This window comes from Castor canadensis, chromosome 2 (assembly GCF_047511655.1).
Source record: "Castor canadensis chromosome 2, mCasCan1.hap1v2, whole genome shotgun sequence".
Taxonomy (NCBI): Eukaryota; Metazoa; Chordata; class Mammalia; order Rodentia; family Castoridae; genus Castor; species Castor canadensis.
Genome location: NC_133387.1, coordinates 57,195,589 through 57,217,317, shown reverse-complemented (window position 1 = coordinate 57,217,317; position 21,729 = coordinate 57,195,589). Strand labels below are relative to the sequence as shown.

General features: G+C 32.7%; 1 protein-coding gene across 2 annotated transcripts in view; it reads right to left on the bottom strand.

Moving 5' to 3' along the window:
• Positions 1-21,729, bottom strand: part of Sema3d (semaphorin 3D) — a 193,403-nt gene that overhangs the window by 141,996 nt on the left and 29,678 nt on the right. For both annotated transcript variants that reach the window (XM_074064862.1, XM_074064861.1), the window contains exon 2: positions 13,866-14,052. The gene's annotated coding sequence lies outside the window, so the exon portion shown is untranslated. The remainder of the gene's footprint in view (positions 1-13,865; positions 14,053-21,729) is intronic.

Here is a 21,729-nt window from a genome sequence, read left to right as displayed (position 1 = left end):
CATAACTATATTACTTAACCAGTATCTTGTGACGTATTTTTATAAAAAGAAAACAATGAATATCATTTTATTAACAATCCTTAAATGGTACATAGGTTATATACCTTCTTTTACTTATGCCTCATTTGACCTTAAAATTACTTTAAGAAAGCATTAAAAATATAGAATGATGCTGCCACAGTTCAGATTTGGAATGTCCCTCCAAACACAGGTGTCAACAACTTGGTCTCCAATATGCGGCATTATTGAGAGGTGGCAGAACCGTTAGGAGAGGACCTGGAAGGAAATATTTCAGTCATTGGGGTCATGACCTTTAGGAGGATATTGGGACACTATGCTGTCTTTCTCTGCTTCCCAAATGTCATTAGGTGAGTAGTTTTGCTCCACTATACTCTCCTGCCTTGCTATAGGTTCAAAAGTGCTGGAGTCAACTAAGTTTGAAATCATGAGCCAAAATAAACCTTTGTTCCTTTTAATTTTATTTTCTTGGATCCCTTTTTGTTGTTGTTGTTTAAACTCAGGGCCTCACACTTGCTAAGCAGGCAATCTACCACTTGAGCCTTTCCACCAGCCCTTATTTTCTCCAATACTTTTTAACAGGACAGGAAACTGACTAATACAAAAAATATTAGAAAGAAGAGTTTTACTGTGTCTTTCATGTGACCAGAGAACAAGAATTAGCAGGTTAGATTAATTTTTGTGAAGTCTCAACTCTTTTGACCAAACATATTTTGACACTGCTTTATCAATAGCCTTCTGTGTTTATGTCTTACTTTCAACCTATAAGTGCTATTCCTTTTTTATTTATTTGACAGGCATAATCTCCAATGAATATAATATACACATTTATGAAAATAAGATAATAAAACCTGTTAATATTGTTATAAAAGGGATGAAAGAAGAAGAAAGATTTATAAAGGGGATGAATTTGATCAAAGTACATTATATGAATGTATGGAAATATCATAATGCAGCCTTTGTATACAATTAATATATGCTGAGGCTAGAGGAATGGGTTAAGCAGTAGAGAGTTTGATTTGCAAGTTCAACGTCCTGCGTTCAAACCCCAGCAACAGTAAAACAACCCCCAATAATACATGCTCATAAAATAGATTTAAAAAATGCTAGCATTAGAGTACTAGCAAATAATCTGGAAATAAAGTGGATCCACAAATGATAATGATAATCAACTTGGAACTGATTAGAAGTTTTAAAAGGAAGAGCAGATGGGTAGGGTATAACTTCAGTTCATGGCTGGAAGATGTTCTTTAAATCCAGTAGCTTGATCAGTGAAGTATAACCCTACACTGTAAAATAAGAAGTGCACCAGGGAATTGCTTTGAAGTCATTGTTACTTAACTGACTTTTGTAAACAACATATTAAATTTCTTAATAAAATATTAAATATAATGTGAAATATTTACTTTATAATTCATATTTAAGAAAATATTTTGAACCATATCATGAGCAAAGATAATCCCCAATATTTTTTTGTGAGGAATTATTGAAAATTTTGGATGCACAGATAATTTTAATTATGATGTTTATGGCCACAGGCCTGAAACACTGGCTATATAATAAGTTTTGCTAGAACAAAGGAAGAAAAGAAGAGGAAGAAAGGACAGGTCAGAAGAAAGGAATATATTTATGGCAATGATGATAATTCTAAATTCATTCAGCTGTCACTTATAGCATTTACAATGTGATAGAGACTCTTCTACCTGTTGAGGATAAAAAATACAAACAGATAAAGTTCTTACATCCAATAGAGCATTAACTATGGGTGTAGAGGGCACACAGTAGTCAAAATACAATCAAGACTGTAACAAATTGTATGGAAAAATTATGAAAGGAGGACAGAGAATATTTATGGTTGAATTTCAATTTGAATAGGATGTTTAGATAAGCCTCAATTAAAAAGATAAACTGGAGCAAAGATGTGGAGGAGGTCATTATTCAGCAGATGAAACACCTACAAGATTAGCTATGGGACAGGCAAAAAGTATATGTGGTTTAAAAGTGAATTTGACACCATTAACAGTAAATTTGGATATGTGGTATTACAAAAGGAAGTTGCCAGAAGACCAAGATGTGGGTTTTTGAATGTATTATATCATCTTTGGATATACACTTGGCAACACTGAAGAGGTAACTGAATTAAACTCAGAATGTGAAGACAGCAGTCAGTACGAGGTATATAATTTTAGTGGTCATCAGCATGAAGGTGGCATTGTGACACATGAGATTTCGAAAGGGAGGAATTCAGGAAGACGGAAGAACAGACACAAGAACTTAACTCTAGTACACCCTCCTATTCAAAAATCAAAGAGACTGAGTGAAACCAGTGATTAGGGTGGGGAAAAGCCACGAGTGCAGGACGAGGAAAATTGGAAGTGTTTGGGACCTGGATTCACATGAGCTCTTTAGAGGAAGATGAAGTGATCAACAAACCTATTGATATTAATATGGCAGAGATGTGAGCATTGACTATTGGTTATAAATAGTTCTAAAGAATTATACAATACTTAAAATATCAACTCCTATTTAGACAAATATCTATTTTATATTATTTTAGCAATGAAATGTCATTTTACATTACCAAATATTTTAAATTTAAGGCTTATACCATCTTGAAATCAATGTAACAAAACAATATTTTTGTCTTTCCCTGTCTATAGATTAGTGGTATTTTTAAAGAATGTTTTTAAACACTGTGAAACATTTCTAAGAAAGGGAACGAATATTACTTATTATACCGTATTTAATATAACATAAGATGAAATTTTAACACACCACATTACTTTGCATTTCACTGAGAAAACAATGTTGCCATTTAAACTATGACATGACATGGATTTCAGCTATCTAGAAATAGGAAAAATGTGCTCTCTTATTTTTGTAATTACACTAAGATACTCATTCTATTTTTTTCTTTAGGAATAACAGAAATGACAAATATTTAGTGCTTTCCCGAGTAAAGAACTATTTCCAACACACAACAACAACAAATAAAAACTGCACCTTTTCCTCTTTGTATGGAGGTCAGAAATCTGTAAACTATCAGGAAAGAATTAAAGCAAGTAAAATTAGATAAATTTTATGTACACAGTAATTGTTAAATAATTAGTATATTATTAAGGTCTAGTGTCCTGTATTTTTAAAACCTTTTATGAGAAAGTATTTACTAACATTTTCATGAGAGCATTTTTAATGCTTTCTGAAATAAGAAGAAAAATATTCATTCTGTATGGTTTAAAGTCATAATTAAACCAGTACTATAAATGGAAATTGATTTATTCATTCAAGGGACTATTTATTGGGCACCTTCTAAGTGTTCTTCACCTTGCAGATACTGCAGATAACAAAAAAGGAGGAAATTCTTTTAAGGCAACTTCTAGTTTATGCAAAGGGACAGAAAAAAAACAAGCAAACAGAAAGGAAATGAGGTAATGTGTAAGAGTGTGGAACTGCTATGGAGAGTAATGGGAAGAATGAAAAGGTGGAGAAGCCACAATTTAATGGGGACTAATTTAATTTACATTGATTAGGGCTTCTGTGAATTGCATTATCATTTGGATAACTGTACTTTTTGAACAGTTAAAACAGTCCTGTTTCTTTCATTTTTACCAGAAAGAGATTGATTTTCTTATTTTTCCGCCTTTTATACTATGTTACTGCTGTACTGGGGGTACACTGCAACATTTACAAAGGTTCTTACAGTATACCGACGTTGAATTTACCCCCTCCTCTGGTCTTTGTCATTGAACTGGCATTGCTCCTCAGTAGATATACCAGGCAGCTCTAAAAATGTCCAAATGTATTTTCATGAATAGTTCCAAATCATATATCTGAGCTTAGATGAAGACTGAAAAGAGCAAAATTTTAAAAATTGAATAATGTAGCAAAGAATTGTATCTTTTTGAAGTCCAATTATAGAGAATTATGACAGCCTACTCATAGTTAATCTTAAAATGAGTAGTAAGTTGCTACTTGGACTTAGACTTCTTAAAAGAGTTCTCTAGGCATGAGAGTTAGCCAAATGTAATGGAGTATATAATACTACAGACTATACAATGGACATATATAGTCCGTAAAAATAAGCTAATGTGCTTAGAGTTTCTCTTTTTGAAGTTTTAGAGAGAAACATGTAGTCACCCAAGAGAAATCAGTTTAACATTAAGTTTCCATTTTAAAACCCAATATGGCTTTCCAAAATGTATATTGATTAATCAAGTAAGACCTGAATTTCCCTCTCTTCCTTAAATACACAAAACTTTTCGTGCAGCAGAGTGAAACTAAACAGAATTATAAATCATATAAATTATGTGGTAGTTTAAGTTCTGCCAATGAATACCAGTATCACTGGTGACAGATTAACGCTGCGAATAGCAATTTCCTCATCTTTGTATGAAGGGCCTACTGAAGATGCTCCTTAAAGTTTGTCATACTCTAAAGTGTATATGAACAGTTACATTAGAAAATGTTGAGATATTGTTCATCACACTCACTTCAAACATCAGCACAGATTCTGTCTGACATGATATTTCTTATTTCCTGACTTTGTCATATATTATTTATTCCAGATAATGTATATTCTACAACTGCAAAACATGGACACATTATCAACTGTTTGTAATTGTCCAGAAGTCCTTGTTAAGAGCCTAATCTGTTTAACCCATGCTGCTTCTGGTTTTCTTAGGGGAACAACCAAATAATGAATTATTGTATAACATGACAACAAATAGGGGAAAGGATCTTGAAACACTTTTCCAGTTAGAGCAAAGATTTTTTGTTTGTTACCATGCAAGAGTTAAACAATTCGAGATAGATTCAGAATCACTAGAAGAAGACAGAATCTGGTTTAATCAACTTTCTTATTGTATGGAAAACTAACAATTCATAGCAAAGTGTGAGTACTGTTTTTTTTTTTTATTCCAACTAATTTGTTGTCAAGAAAAGCAGTATATATTACACTTATGGGATGCTATGCCACAAAACAAAGATTTCCCACCACACTGATCAAAGTCTAAATGTTCCTTAATTTCTCTCACAATATACAATACTTAGTGTAAAAGTCATGGTCAAATTTACTACTAGTTAATTATTTTATTTATAATAATTTGTGACTTTACAAAAGTTGTATATCCATACTGCACAGGGTTAAAGTAACAGATAAGCAAAAAGAAGAAAATAAAACACTTATTCTTATCTGTCTTCCAGCTAGAGATTACTATTAACACCTTAATCCTACCGTATGTTTTCCATGCATATACATACATGTAAATGTATTTTGCTGCAATGAGACCATTGATCATTATGTTTTACAACCTATTTTTTCAAGTTAGTTCTCTCCATTTTGCCCATCAACAAATTTTCATTTTGTTTAATATTCAGTGCACATAAAACTTCTCAAGAATGTTCCCAAACTGTTCTTTATAGTTGCTTTGTTCAACTCAGGATCCAATTCAATGTGGCATGTTATACGTAGCTTCAGCCCTGTCATATTTAACTTAGCATGAAAATTCTCCCCTCCTCTTTTTTTTTCTTTTTTCATGGCATTAACTTCTTGTTGAGAGATAAGTTCAAGTTACTCTCTTAAAAGTTCTTTAACCTCTTCAGGAATCTCAAGGCTGTCAAAGAATTAATAATTTATGTCAAAATCATGTGCAAACTAACTGCAAAATATGCCCCATTTTTAAAGATCTGTTGGAATCCAGAGAAAATCAGTCACTGTACTATCGGGGATTCTGTACTAATTTTAAAAAGATTGAGTGTTCTCTTGATCTTTCCCCAATGGGAGAAGAATATGATGCATGCTCTCCCTTGGCAGAGGATCACTGCTCTTCATGAATGAGTCTGAAGCTATCCTAAAGACAAAGTCTTAACTATTACTTAAATGTACCTTCTTTGTGGTTTCTATAAAGCAATTCCCTCATGTGTTTTTTCACCCATCAGAGTGAAATACAAATAAGAACATGTTCCTTTTGGGCTGAGTAGTACCAGTTTACCTAAATCAATGTTTTTTTAGCATCTAATAATGTTTTCTATTGAGAGAAACTTGGTTCTGTTTTCTCAAGGTTTTGGCCAAGTCTAATAAATCTGGGGAAAGGTCAGTGTAAGCTCTACTAATAACCAAAGTGGCCACACACAGAATAAACAAGGACCCAGTTTATAAAGCCATCACTGACAGTATCTACTGGAGTAAATTTAGATTTCTCAGTATTAATTTATGGAGTGTGCAATGCACTTTGCACTAAAAGAAAGAGAATTGCAAGAGTAAAATGTTCATTTAAACAAAGCTTCAATACATTGATGTACTATTTAAATTTAACAACTACCAAAGAAATGGAAGAAAAAAAAGGTAAAGAAAAACACTGTATTTCAGTGGGCTGTCTAGAAGCCAGCATTGCATTTTAACTCATTTTGGTATATTAGTATTTCTAACAAGTTACACATTAGCATCAGTAAACAGAATAATTTATGTAGTATTTCTCCCCCAATTTTTAAATTAATCAATAATGTTTTCAGAATTTGAGTAGTTATTTCTCCAATATAATAGACTTTTGAACCAAAACTTCCGAGTAAAATATTGGGAAAACACTCTGTTTTAAAGTCAAAATTTATTTCTCTAGACATAGAATTATAACATTATTTAAGACCCTATAAAAAATAAAAAAGGTTTCTAAAGATGTCATAATTTATTTATGAAAGACAGATTACACTAGGGAAATAAGGAATCTAGTTCATGGTGGTCCTATTTTTATTTAATCATTCTCCATGATAATGCAGCATTTTCCCCAATTTGCATTGGATATGGGTCTCATGAGCAGGATGTAGACAGGTTTTAGATTGAAGAATAAAGGTTTATGATATTTGTCTTATGCTTAGAGATCTCAGAAAAAGAGTTTTCATAAGATCAGAAAGATGGTGACATTTTTTAGTGTCTGAAAAACCCATCAATATTTTCTTTAATTTTATGGCTCCTTTTGCTTTTTTGTTAGAAAGATTCCCACACAAGCAGTATGATGTGAATAGACTAACCTTTTCTCTTTTTGGCTGGGTGATAGTTTCTCAAAATAAATACATATCTTATACATATTTTTCTCTTTAACCACATCCATGAATTGAAGATATTTTCTCAGGGAATGCCAATAGTAAGACAATGCCACCTTAATTAGGAAGAGTAACAATCAAGAGCTCATCTATCCTAGACTTCTTGCTAAACTTTTTCTTTTTTTAAACAAATTTGTCTCATACACAGTTACAAATAATCAAAAATGATTTGCAAAATCACCTTAAGAATCACTAATTCAAAAGATGATGAGCAACTTCTTTGTACATATCATAATCCCACACACAATTAGAAATGAAATTGATAAGATTTAAAATACTCATATGAAGTCAGACCATATGAATAAAGTCTGACATATAAGTTCTAGAGTATGTGTTAATGAATTCATCATTATAGAAATACTAGTGGTTATTGATATGAATAGCATAAACATATACCACATGTAATATCCACTGTGTAATATAATCTACAGTTCTCAAATAAAAATGTAATATGAGAACTATAATTAAAATTTTTCTTGCAGGCTCATAAGAAAAAAAAGTACCAGGTAAAATCAATTTTTATAATCTGCTTAAAATTGTATCTGAAATATTCTTTTAATGTGAAATCAATATAAAATCATTTATCAGATGCTTTACTTTATTTATCCTAAGTCTTGAAAGTCAGGTATGCATTTTATAGTTTCTGAATGTATCTACATTAATGTTAAATTTTTATATCTGGTCTGTATTCAGATTTCATAAAATTTAGAATTGAAAGAGGAGACTAAATTACTAAAGGTGTTTCAGACAAGCCAAAAAGTTTTAAACTGACAATCAAACATCACTTTTAAGCTTAAATTATATAATATAAAAGATGGAGTTAAAACTAGCTTGAGAACTTAAACAAGGATGGTGTCCACATCCTTCATCCTCCTCCCCAGAGACAGAAAACATTTTGCTGTGGGATAGAAGCAGGCTTCCCATCACAGAGACATATTTTTTGTCTTATATTTCATGTGATAGAAAAATAAACATGATTTACTACCACAGAGAATTTGGGGGAGGGGATTTTGTTTGCAAAATCCAACATTCTAAGTCAGCCTAGAATCACAAATTAAAGTCACACTTATTCTTAGCTGCCCTGAACCTCTCACCGTAGTTTGAAACCTCTGACTGATGTAGGAATTTGGTTAGGATTTACTATGGATTCCTATGTGAACACCAATGCATTTCAATTGACAATTCAAAAGTGGAAAAATTGCCATTACAAATCAATCTGGTTTTAGTAACGACTGTACTTAAATAAGAGAGCTAGTAAGTTTTGGAGAGAAATCCTGGAGCAGCTGGATAATGCACACAAATTCTAGCTTGGCAGTTATTTTTGTTTAATTTGATTCAATTGTATTTTTCTATGAAGCAAGGAGAAAGATCACATTTAAAATCTCATTAGTAATGTTTTAAAATCTGAATATAAATGAGTGCATGACAACAATCACCTTCCTTGTATTGCTGCTGTCTTATTTGCAGTTAGGATACACACACAAGAAGAGGTAACGTTCCTTTTAAAAAAATTAAGGTTCTGCACTTTTATGGTTGCTTTCCAGTGATTTTCTCTTCCACTGTGGCAGAGACCTTCTGACTTCTCAATTTTAAGATTCAGGAGCTAAATTCATCCTAGTTCTCATATCCTCTATTCATCATCCTTAAACTGTGTGACAAGACAGTTCTGTAGTGATAGTGAACTCATCAGGCATGCAAGTTTCAAAGTAAACAGAACAGCATTCAACATTTGTCACATACTGCATGAACTACTAGTCAAGGTGTTTCAGTTTCAGCACAAGTGAATGCACATTGCTATTCAGGACCTTATAACTCTGTGAAGTTGGGTTCTCTTCAGGGGATGTGATATCAAGAAACCCTTCTTAAAGCCCATGTGAAACAGGTAATGAAGTATGTAATGCTCAATCTGATTCCAAGGTATTAGTAGTTGTATACTAACATGCTTACACACCTCATTAGTAAGTAATTTAAGATGAATTAAAATATTAATTTATTTTCTTTTCAATTTAGGATCTCAACATATAAATATTTGTTAAGATGTTTGGCCATAATAATCAAAAATCTTGGTACTTATTTGTTGGACTAGTTGTACTGTGAAAAAAAACACTCAACTACTGAAATACTAAGAACAGAAAAACTTTTTCAAGATTTTCTAAGTGTCTTGGAATATAAAAAATATGTCCTTGTTAGTAGGATCTTTCGCCAAATCAAACCTGATGGAGAATTTGTGAATGCCATGTACTAACGAGTTTCCCACTTTAATATTAATGTTCATTTTGATATCTTCTTTACACTTCTGTATTTTCCAGCTTTTGGTAGATTTATGGCCAGAAGTTTATAGTCATTGGAGTTTTGCTATGCTGTGGTTTCTGAGTTTATGTGTAAGTCAACCAGGTAGGCAAAGCCTGCTATAACAATGTCTTCATTGTGGTGCCACCATTAAGCCACACTGGAAAGAGCCCAGAGCTGACTTTCCTTACACTGATGTCCTCTGTGGTGAATGGTGTGATTTTGTTTTCTATGAATTCTTTTCATTGTAAATGTGAGACAAACAAAATACTCTATCGTAAAGCGGTATTTCTACAGAGAGCAGGAGGGTAAAAACAGGTCCTGTCTGGGAGTTGGTACAAGTGGGATGGGGGAGATATAAGGAGACGGTACAGGAAGGTGAATATGGTGGATATATTATGTACACATGTATGTAAATGGAAAAATGAGATCTGTTGAAGCTACTCCAGGATCAGGAGTAGAAGGCATAAGGGAGAATGACAGAGAGGGTGAATTCAACCATGATGTATTGTAAGAACTTTTGTAAATGCCACATTATACCCTCAGTACAACAGTAATAAAAAAGTAGTATTTCCAAAGTTTTAATACTAACCCAGTAATAATATTTAAGAACCTAATATTAACCTTGAACTTTCTTCAAATGCTAAGCGATATATTTAAATAGCACCATTATGACACACACATATATACACTACATATAACTAGGAAGGTTATTGGATATTACTGATACTGAAAGGCCGATGAAGTTAAGTGAAAAGGAAATTGCTGCAGAAAGCCTAGGTAGAGAAAATTAAGTGTTATTCAAGATGACTGCTCATTTTCTCACTTTTTTCTTTTGGTCCTGTGTAGTCTAATTCCTTCATTTTTTTCACCTTGGAAATCTTCTATATATATGTATATATGAGTTGTATATACATATATACAATTCAGAGAAATCCTTTTAAATTCAGAAGTTAAGAAAGCAAAACAAACAAGCAAACAAAACTTTGTGATGTTCCTAACAAATAATAATAGATTATTTTCAAAATCTGTTCCAAAAAACAGTACTGAAATACTGAAGTTTATGATAAGAAAACAATTTATTTCTATATTGGCTAAATTTGAACTTCAGAATTGATGTGTGTGTGTGTGTGTGTGTGTGTGTGTGTGTGTGTGCATAAGACAGAGAGAGAGAGAGAGAGAGAGAGTCATGAAGGTAAACAACTTTTGGATTATTAGAACACTATTGTTTTCATATTCTCAAAGCATCCTATACCACTGTAGCTTTTGACATTAATATTTCCTATCCAATTCATTATATTGATTTTAAAATCAACTAATTTTATTGTAAATATGACAATAAAAAATTTCATAAAACATTGTTTCCAAAATTTTAAACTGTTTTCACCCACTTATAATATTTACAAGCTTATGTTTTTAGATTAGAAAACTTTGTGCTTTTATATTACATTTTTAAAAAGGATCTTATGAAATTTAAAAAATTCCTATTGTAAATACCAAAGTTTTAAAAAGAAGGAATGGTTTTCTGATTTTACTTTGATCAACATATTGAAATCCCATAAACTTTTTTTTTTTTAACAAATAATACCTCTTATAAATGTCAGAAGTCATAAACCCTGGGAAGTTGTCTTTACTTTCTAACTTCAACAAAAGATCATTATTTTATGGTTTCCATGTCTGGATGTATAAAAGTTAGGGATGTTCTTTAGATTTCATAATCATTAATTACATAATCACCTTATAATTTTTTGTTTCTTTATGTCATTAGCTGGTTGTTGTAATTTTAATCTCTGCCTCATTTTGTTTTGTTTAGTTTCACATCTGTAGTTACTTGTATGACAGTATTTGTTTATTCAGAGTAAGTGTTGTTTGAGCTGATGTTTTGATTACTTCAAGTGCTTGCTAGATAAATTTTAGTACAATGAGTAAATAAGTCATGAATGAATTACCTTTTACTGATTCTTAGAATTAGCGAAAGTTGCAAGTGAAAGTATCATTGTCAACCATGAGCAAGAAAAGAGATATCAGTATTCTATGACTAAATTTGATCTAAGTTATATGATTTGGTCATCAAAAGACATCATTGAAAGAGGATCTTCTGAGCATTCCAAATATTTGTTTAGAAATCTCATGTGATTGAAAGGGACCTTATTAAAACACTGGTGTTCTTTGCTTAATTAAATGAGTGCTCACAAAATGACTAAGGTAAATGTCTGAAATAAATTATTTGTTGTGTGTTATTGTAATATGGGCTACTTTATATAAATATGTATACGGCTTCTTTGTGCCCCTCATCATTTTCCAATTATGCTAACATGCTCATTTTGCACCACTGAAGACCACAAAAAAATGTATCAATGTTACAAGTAGTTGACTCTTAGACCCATGAGTTTGGAATGTTAAGAGGAAAGATTAATGGCCCCCTATTGAGAACACAAAAATTGACATCATTATGTAGAGGGAAACAATATCAAGCAGTATTGAAATCTAACAGGAGTGTTTGATCCAATTAATAGATACTCCAATGGCTCCTCTTTCTAATTATGTGTTATGACCATTCATTACCTTTCTCAAAGTAAGGAGATGCTCTACAGTCAGTCTGTGGTTTAAGTGTTGCTTTTGTATTTCCTTGCTTACAAGCCACATTTATTCAACATGTGAGACACGCATTGGGATGAGTACATTTATTTTATGCTGCCAATGGTATCATTTATTTTAGACTTATATTTCCTTGTGATCAGATTACTCTGTCCTTGTTAATAAAGTGCTGCTGTGTTTGACTCTGATTATATTTACCGAAACTTCTTCAAAGAGTGCTTTTAAAGGCTTTGCTCCTTTACAAGGTAAGAAATGGGTGCTCCCTTTCTGTTTAGCATCATCAAGATCTGCAGCAGCACCTAAAGAAGAGATCTTAAACTAAGAATGATTTGTTATGACATGATACTTTTTTGAGCTCCACAGAGAACAGTCTTGGTAAGATTAACAGATAGTTTTATTCCTTCTGAGTACCCCATTATAGGAATAATTGTTTGTAAATCTGTTATTTAGGATTCTATTAAATTTCTGTGGCTAATGATAATCATTTTTTAGGATAACTATGCAACAGAATCTTGTGAGAATCATCATCTTTGAAAATTGTGACCTCTAGACATAAGAGTGAAATTTAGTTCTCTATTGTAGTCATTGTTCCTGGTAGACATTGATACTGTTAGTCATTGCTCAAAACTGAAACTTTAGTTCAAATAAGTTATTGTCAAATGAAGTGCAAACATCTACATTAACCTTCCAGTAAATGTTTCTTCTTTTGGACAGACCTTTAACGAGTGACATACAAACTTTGTATATACAAATGTGTATGTGTACATTTATAAAAACCAACAAGGATACATCAATTTACTCTGGCACATTTTGAAATAAAATATTCTAGCAGTGGAAAAAAAGACATCATTGTTCTTGCTCAAGAAGGAATAGTTTATAATTTGAGTATGACTGTATGTCTGGTTTGTAGAAGATAATTTGACAAAGTTGAAAATGGTCTGAGGATAAGTATGTAAAAGGTTAAAAACAATCTTATAGAAAAGTAAAATTCAAGAGTTATTGGTTATGCCTTGCAAACAATGAAACAAAAGAACATTAATAGACCATACAGGAATTATTTTAAGATTGCTATTAATAATTTAATAATAAAAGATAATTGCTAAGATTATATACTAGCAATTATGTCTTCTAATATATTGATAATCTCATGAAAATAATGTCTATCAAGAGTTTGCTTTTGAAAACAAATCCAAATATATTTCAAGATTAAAAATTGGCCAATCATTTGCTGCCCATATGGTATACTTTGCTATTCTATAAAATAAATAAAGTATAGAAGGCATTAGACTAGTTTTCAATCTTTAGCTTTAGAGCTAAGACAAAAGTGAATACTGATGCAAGTCAGAGTCAAAAAGCTTCAGAAATTCAAACATGTTGACATGTTCAAATCAAACAATTATAGGAAAGTCATGGCTGCTAATTCTGAGATTTAAGTAACTATTTTTAGGTGATTTCTAACCTAGTGATAACATTTTCATGTATACAACTACCTGAACCCAAGGCATTATAATCAGTTTACATTATAAATTTGCTGCTTCAACGAATCAATAAGGTTATATAAAAGAGACCAAACTATCTTTTTTATTTAAAGATTTTTTGACAATATCTAGAAAGAACTTTGCATATGGTATGGACACAGAGTATCTAAAGTTTGTCCTGTCAAACTGACCTGGGAACAGTCTCCTTCTAAAACCTCATCCCAAAGAAAGTCTATTAGTCAGTGTTCTTCAGAGAAACAGAGCCAACAGGTTATATTGATCTATGTATCTATGTATCTATGTATCTATGTATCTATGTATCTATCACCTATCTATCAAGAGAAAAGGAGAAAGAACAGAGTTGTTTATTGTAATGAACTGGCTCACATGATTATGGAGACTGATGAGAATTCTTAGACCTGCAGTTGACCAGCTGGAGGCCCAAGAGAGCTAGTAGTGTAGTTCCAGTCTAAGGTCAGAAGCTCAGGAACCAGCAGAGCAGATGGAGCAGTTCCAATCCAAGTCTGAATGCTTGAGAATGAAGGGACCCACAATGTAGTTCCAGCGTGAATACCTGTAAGTTTCAGAACCAGGAAGATGAGATATTTCAGTTCAAGTCTAAAAGCAGAAAGATATCCCAGCACAACTCAGTTAGACAAAAGGAAATTCCCTCCTACTTATGGGCTGGTTTGCCTTTTTGTTTTCTTTAGATTTTCAACTGGTTATATGGGGCTACCTACATTAGGGATATCAATCTTTACTCTGTGTAACAATGCAGTCTTTAATCTTAATCTCATCAAGAAGGGCCCTCACAGATACACCTAGAGTAATGTTTAACCAAATGCCTAGGCATCCCATGGTCCAGTCAATTTGACATAACATTAACCATCAAAGAAACTCTCTTATACTCCTTTTTTCAGCATACAGTGCCTTGCTACTTGATTCTCCCTGCCTAACTTCCAAGGTACCATATCCCCCATGCAGGTTGAACTGAAGAACATTCAGACACTACAGACAGCAGAGTATTCTTAACTTCTAAACACTGCCCATGCAAAGTTTCTTAGGATTTTTTAGGACATTACATTAATTAAATAATAACTTACAGTACCTCATGTCATTTATCTTTCAATAGAATACTTAAATATTTTATTAAGGTAAAAGGTTGGAAGAAAACATGGCAGCTCTCATGGAAAGGTGCCTGTGGGAAATAGGAAGGGTAGTGCACTCTTGGTATCCCATCAAACCTGAGATAAATTTCACCATGTGGGGGGTCTGTGACTTTCTCTACACAAAAGCTAACCAGACATTTACTTATTAACACTTAAGGAATGAACATGTATAAAATTCACTTGCACAGTTTATGATTTTTATTGTAAATGAAGTAATGGTCATTTAATGATTTGAAATACAGTAGTACAGATTGTTTCATTGTTAATAGGGAACTAGAAGTGCAGTATAAAGTGCACTTTATAAGTGTACCATAGAGAACCATAAAACTGAATAGGCTCATTGACAAAATTACAACATAAGGTGATAACTTTAGGTTAGTCTTAAATAATAGGCAGCCATAAAAAATAACTAGGTTTGAACACGTAATCTAGAGAAAAGAATAAAATATTATTTCAAAAAATATGTGTAAATCTGAAAGAAATTTAGGTAAGGTTTAAATTTACTTATTGTAAAATCTATTAATTTTAAAATACAGACTAGTTTATATTTTCTTTATTAGGAATTGTGTCATGTTATTACTGGCTTCTATCTTCCTTCATGTTTTAGCAGATTGCCTTCAAAACTGATATAATAATCCTTTTTCTTATCATGCAAATATTTTTGCAAAATTTTGTTATAGAAACTTTACACATACAGAAACATTAAGGTATGCAGCAATTATCCACATGCCCATGCTTTGATTCTACAACTAACTTTTTTCTGTATTTGCTTTTCACAGATCTATATGTCCATGCCAATCCATATGATTTTTTAAAACATACGTACTTTTTAAAAACTTTTTTCCTTCTTTTTTTCATTGTGCTGGGTGGGAGTACATTGTGGCATTTATAAAAGTTCTTACAATGTATCATAATTGAATTCATTCCCTCCATCATCCTCCTTTATCTCTCCCTCTCCCCATTTTTACAGTAGTTTCATAAAAATATGCACTTTAGAAAATAAAAGAATCAGTATATTTCACTTCTAAACCCTTCAGCAGGGCCCAAATGGTTTTATTTACTCTTAACAGTTTAAAAATATATTGTTAAGAGGTAATAAAAATATGTGTCTTTTCATTGTTATGCTGGGTTTAGGTACATTGTGGCATTTATAAAATTTCTTATAATGTGTTAAATATATCATATTTGAATTCAACCCTTCTACCATTCTCCTTCATCCTCCCTCCCCCATTCCTGGAATAGTTTCAACACTGGTTGTTTTTTGTGTTCTTGATGGTAGACATTCTAACAAGAGTGAGGTGGAACCTTAGTGTAGTTTTTATTTGCATTTCCTTTATGGCCAGGAATGGCGATCATTTATTTTTTCATGTATTTTTTATATGTCTCAACATTTTATTTAACAAAATAGAAATAGAAGAACAAATATAAAGCTCTAAATGTAAAATATGGCTAGAAGGCTTTGATAGACAACAGCAAAGCGACTTCATTTTTACAGCATTTGATTCAGGGATATTGAGACTCAAAAGTTTTCATCTTTGAGCATTTAATTCCATAATTTAAAAAGCAACTGAATACAGCATAAGAATGAGAAATGCCTAGTTCAAATCTCATGCCTATAAATTTGAGAGTATTATTTCATTCTGATTATTGCAGAGAAACTTCTCTTGACCCCTCCTACCAACTTTCTCTTTTAGTCAGCTTCAAGGACATTAGGTCAGCTTGGAAAAATAGTTATTGATGATTAAACACCTATACTACATGAGTAAATACGATGTTAAGATGTCCAGATCTTCACTTTTAGAAACAAAGTGAACCACATTCAAAGCTAAAATTGTCCTTCATTTAGTGGTTAAAAAATAGAAATTAAACATTAGCGAAAAAGTTATCTGAAATAATGAAAACAATTTTATCATGGCATATATTTCTTTCCCATTTTCTCTCCCAAAGTCTCAATCAGTGGGTGAGTTGGGATAAACCAGTACATTTTAATTATATAAATATGTCATGATGATTGCTTCTCAGTCTTTTGGCTAAGATAAAATGGAAATATCTCATGATGTACCTTTACTCACATATAAGGCATAACAACAATAGGCAATTATTGATTCAATGCACTCACATAGTTAAAAAAGAAAACTGCCTGGAAAAATGGCTCGTGAGATGGAGTGCTTGAGTATGAACCTAGCCCAGTTCATTTGGACTTGTTGCTTTGAAAAAGCTTTGCTCATTTCCTTTGCCCATTTCTTCATTGAGTCATTGATTTTTAGGAGTTGAGTTTTTTGAGCTCCCTGTATATTCTGGTTATTAATCCCTTGTCAGATGTATATCTGGAAAAGATTCTCTCCTATTCTTGGAGCAGCCTCTTCAATTTAGAAACCATTTCTTTGGTTGTGCAGAGCTTTTGAATTTCATATAGTCCCATTTGTTAATCCTTTCTCATAGTTGCTGAACCATTTGAGTTATATTGAGGAAGTCATTGCCTATGCCTGTTGCTTCCAGTGTATTCCCTGCTCTTTCCTGCACTAGCTTCAAAGTTTAAAGATTTATTAAAATAAATGTCTTAGTGTGCATTCCATCACTTGTGATCATGAGTTCCTTTAAATCTTCTTGCTTCTAAGGCTACAGTCTTATTTTCTTTTCTAATAGCACATTTTACTTTGTTATTTTTTTATTGTTGTACTGGGGGTACATTGTGAAATTTAAAAAAGTGTTTATAATAGATCAGGTCTGAATTCACCCCCATCATTCTCCTTTATCCCCTTCCCCCATTCCTGGAATAGTTTCAACAGGTCTCATTTTTCCATTTACATACACGTGTACATTGTATTTCCACCATATTCACCCTCCTGCATCCTTACCATATATTCTTATAGTCTCTCCCTTTCCACTGATACCAACCCTAAACAGGACTTGTTTAACCTTCTTGTTCTCCATTTTTGAAAAAAAAAGACATTTTTGTTTATTTAAGCAGCTATACAAAGAGTTTCATTGTGACATTTCCATGTATAGATGTACTATATCCTCTATTCATCCCCTCTATTTTTCTCCTTTATTCCAAGAGCACATTTTAAACCTCTAGTAAGACTTCGTCATACTTAAACTTAATACATTTCCAGAAGAATGTGCCTGAATCTTCAGTTATAGACATCAGTGAATGGGCCCAGTTGATGATATTAATTAGATGTTTATATATTTAGTGACTGAAACAAATTTATTTTTTTGAAAAAGGATGAAATAATCACAGCTTAATTCCCTTCTAGAGGTAGGATATGTATAGCCATAAATATTTTACTTTAGATATTTATTTTTAATGTAGACTGGCTTTTCAACAGAATGCAAATTATTAAAGTATCTACTATTACCAACATAATCTTTGTACCTAGCACAAAGCAACAAGAACCCTCACATCTCTTTGAAGAATTGTGACACCTTAATCAGCAGCATTTAAAAATGTCAAGCTGCTGGAAATATAAATGAACAATGTGACTTATATCACAGTTATACAGTTCACTTTTTAAAATAATGACCTTTAAGTCCAAATGCACTAGAATGTACTTATTTAATTGCCTTGATTTTTATTATGAAAATGTGAAGTTTTTATCGTCTTTCCATTGCATATGTCTGTGTATGCATGTGTGTACTTAGAAATGTCACAAGTAGACAAAATAAAGTTCTAATACATAATATATTTTTCTATGAGATAAGTGATTCTGGAGATAATAAAGCAGTCTCTAAATTTTAATGTATTTCACAGAATGCTAGAGCTTTAGTCTACCAACCTAAGAAATCATATTTTCTAGGGTACAGAGTTCTACAAAATATTTCTTGATAAATACAGGTGTCTTTAAGACCCATGGTATTGATTACATTCTAATTCAATATTAATATATTTTAGGAGTACATATGAACTTATGAGCCACTCCATCCCAGGTATATATACACATAGACTTCAAATGCTTCATGGAAATACCCACTAGAAGCCTGTTACTCAAAGCAATGATTCTAAATGAACTTCATTTGGAAGAATGATCCTATTAACACTTGGCACTACAGTTTCCAAATGGAAGTGGGTTTGCACAATGGTTTACTTTCCTATTTGTAAAGATAAACACAGTAGGTCAGTGTGCAACAAGGCTGACATGCTTTAGGAATAAATGCCACTTTTAAATACAGAATGTCTCACTCTCCCTGACACAGGCCTTCCTTTTTAGATAGATTAAAAAAATAGATCTGGATCCTTCCTTTATTTCTTCCTTTCATAAGATTAAAATTTATTCCAATTTGTTTAGATAAATAAAGCCAATATTAAAATTGTGGTAGGAAATAAGCAAATTATGTTAATATAAATAAGGTAATAATTTTGACATTAATGTTAAAATACTAGCATAGTATAATGAACAAATTGAATTGAGTTTTTGATTATCTTCAAAATATTAACAGAAATGCTTTTAGTTCATTTTCCCCAGTGGGACTAAGTTCTTGAGCAGTTGCATTTTTAAATGCATAATCAATTTTTCATTTCTAAACAGCATTCTAAAGTACATTTGCATGCTTTTTCTACACAGCCTGACTCTACCAGCATCCTGTGATAATGTTTGACAGGTGCTCAAGCTTATGCTCAGTGCTTTTGCACAGAGTCCCAAGATGATGCTCCATTTCCCTTTTCTGTTTTTATTTTCTAAGACTTACAAGTTAATAAAAAGCATAAATTTATAGCTATATGTGCACCATCAGTTTTTAGGGAAAGCAAAACCAATAAGCCAATGAAGGCTTTGGTATGCAGGGATGGAGCTTTTCTCCCTACCAACATTCAGTCCTCAGCTTTTCACTTTAGTTCCCAAACCACTCCTCTCACCCGTGTCTCTTGTGTTTACTTGCTGTGTGAACTCATCTCTCTCTTTACTAACACCTCAGCTGCTGATCTTGCCCTACTACTAAATCCTATTCTAAATTGTGAGCAACATTGGCTGTCTCTTCTTTTCTTCCTTACCCCATTCAGCTAAAAATTTCATAACCAGATAGATGCACATGAAATTGATAGACTTGTCAAAATTAGTTTCCAGGAAATCTTTTCCAAGCATTCCATTTGAGAAAGTCACAGAGGGATGATCAGGAAACCACTACAGCTGGTAAGACTCAATCTAATTGCTTTTTACCAGTTACCTATTTTAAGTTGGAACCCTGTCTAAAATGCCAGACTCAAATTTTCCTTCAACTTCTAATTCTTGTCAGTTTTTATTACCTAATTCCTGGAAGATTATCATATTTTCCTAGCTCCCTTACTTCAATATTCCAGTCATACACAACTCACATTCACACCTTGAAGGTGTTTTGATAAAATTGATTTGGTAGGTGAATGGGAGACAGTTGTTTTACACACTAGAGAGAAAAACTTTTTGGCAAGTTGTCAAGGTTCTCTTCAATCTAATTCAAAACTTTATTTTTGTTTTATCCCTCACTAGTCTTTAAATTGTGAAAAAAATGCTATCTTATTCTCATTTAATCACATTGTTAACCACAGTGTTGTCATGAATGAGAACATAAGTGACAGAAGAGGTGTGATTTGGTGCAGCTGCAGAGCTAATCATTTGACAGCAGGATAGAAAATACAGGTGCTGTCTTCTTTTCCTCACACTATATACAGACATAAAGAAGATTTCAATACCCTTACGTGATAGAAGAAAGGAAGAAGAAAAGATATGAAGGAACTGAGCAAATAAATAAATAAATAAATAAATAAATAAATAAATAAAATAAACACAAGCCATAATTTACACAGTATCTCTTCCAGAAATGTCAGATCTATCATGCTTTCCCCAAATTATACAATTTGTGAATAAATACAGAGGTGACATTTCCTTGTTGCAAACACTGATAACTTTTAGCTTAATTCTCTGAGCAACTTTGATAAAATTGAATTTTCATGTCTAACACCATAAAGTCACACTGTATACTGATTTGTTTGATAACAAAAAGGAAAGCATTAGATAAATGTAAAAGAGTAAGTGTATCAGGGAAAGAAAGACGTTGATACAGTTATGAGATGTATGCACATGTAATCTGAGTGACAGGAATCATTGTTATTACTAGGGTAAAATTGTGGGACTTGGAAGATATTGGGCCAGATCAAGACAAAAAAGAAGGGATTAACCAGAAATTAGGTATGAGTCAGGCAAGATGAGTAAAATGAAAATAATAAAAAGTAATAAACAGAGAGCCTGGCGCTGGTGGCTCATGCCTGTAATCCTCACTACCCAGGAGACAGAGATAAGGAGTATCTCAGTTAGAAGCCAGCCTGGGCAAATAGTTCGTGAGACCCCATGTCGAAAACACCTAACAGTAAAAGGGCTGGTGGAGGCATGAGTTCAAGTACCAGTAACACACACACAAAAAAACTAGTCTTGGTAGACAGAAAAATGAGACAGAAAGAATGAGAGAAAGAGAAAGAGAAGTGGAAACTGAGATTTCCACTCTTGAAAAAGAATTAGCCAGAAGGCAGTTGGAATGGAGTGATGTGCAGCTATGCTGGCCTCTCTGCCTGTAGAGACAGGCATTCTCTCTCTAATGAGTACCTTGGAAAAAGAAGCATCAGAGCAGCACTGCAGGTAATAGGACCCTCCAAGACAGGACTGGTGGGACTGCACCTGGTGTTCAGATTTGGGCACCTCATTATCCCAAGGTACAGAGAAGCTGGAAGGAGTTCAGAGACATGATGGAAGAGTGATTAAGATGTGGAAAAAAATGATTTATGAAGAAAGATTAAAGCTCTAAGCAAGTTCAACTTGGTTGAGCAACAAGTTGATGGATGAAGAGTCTATCTATGAACAAGCCAAAGATATAAGTCCTCTGGAGAAAAAGTATTATTTAACTTGGTACCAGGAGAGGTTCACAGAGAATAATTGCAATGAAGCAGAAAAGAAGAAGACAACCCTGAAATTAGGGTTGCATAAAAATGCAAGTAATAATTCTCTTCTACTGTCGTGTAGAAAGGCACTGTTCTGGGAAAGAGACGATGTGAATCTTACAGGGTGAATGAAATAGAAGTGACACTGCCTCACAGATGGTTACCACAATTCTGGAAG